This window comes from Morone saxatilis, unplaced genomic scaffold (genome assembly GCF_004916995.1).
Source record: "Morone saxatilis isolate NCDOM2014 unplaced genomic scaffold, NCSU_SB_2.0 Contig7, whole genome shotgun sequence".
NCBI classification, from domain to species: Eukaryota; Metazoa; Chordata; class Actinopteri; family Moronidae; genus Morone; species Morone saxatilis.
In genome coordinates, this window is record NW_023340246.1 from 11,830,749 (window position 1) to 11,831,689 (window position 941).

The following is a 941-nucleotide window of genomic DNA, read 5'->3' on the forward strand; positions in this document are numbered from 1 at the left end:
TGTGTGTGTTCTTCTCCCATTGAAATAGTGAGGCTGGTAACGAGTTGATGCCGAATTGACGAGAAGACTGTTGAGATATGTTATGTGTTTTTATGTAAACGCAAACAATTACCTAAATGAAAATGAATGCTGTACAAATATTCTGTCATCTGTTTCTACATTGTGTTCAGACTCTGACATAATAAAACTGTTGTACTGATGCTAAAAACCTGTGCAGGCAAACTGTTTCGTCCGCACAGAACACTGATCAGGAATAAATAAGAGGATCAATAAAGAATTGGACCAATAAGCAGAATTGATTCCTATCCCTGCACACATTGTGGTATCAGACTGAAATTACATCAGTCTAGTGGATGTCAGTCTCATCCACACTAGCTGTCTAAGTGGGAGAGATGACAGGCCCATTCATAATCCAGCCTGCTTAGCTCTGATTGATCGTCTGTTACTCAAACCAGCAGATACAGCCATCAGAAGAAATCAGAGAACCACACAGTACATGAACCTCTGTGTGACCAGGCCTTAGAGGCTGAAAACATTCAAAGTTATACTGATATGAGCATTTTCTCCCAACAGTTAAGTCATGAGTGACACTGCAACCTGGTAGTCATATATTTTTCTGTTTACTTATATATGTCACAGACAATTTTTTAAAGTTTTAAGTTGTGTTTTCAACCCCACTATACCTCTTTCCTCAATGTTAACATGGACATGATATTTGACTGTGTTTACGGAGCCAAAGGGAATGTTTCCCTCAATGGACACTAAAGGCCAATTCTGTTCTATTTCTGCGCTACTATTTTTAAAAGTACAGGAAATATGAAAAAAGGCATAAATGTAGTGGAGTTACCAAACTCTTCCCTTTATATTTGGGACATAGTGGCCGTGGCTATGTATAACGTATGAACGTGTGAACTTGAACTTCCCTCGGGATAAATAAAGTA

The 941-nt window shown here is 38.5% G+C and overlaps 1 protein-coding gene across 1 annotated transcript in view; it reads right to left on the bottom strand.

Annotated features, from left to right (window-relative positions):
• LOC118340850 (tyrosine-protein phosphatase non-receptor type 14-like) overlaps nucleotides 1–941 on the bottom strand; it is a gene marked incomplete in the record, with an annotated part of 44,943 nt that overhangs the window by 26,133 nt on the left and 17,869 nt on the right.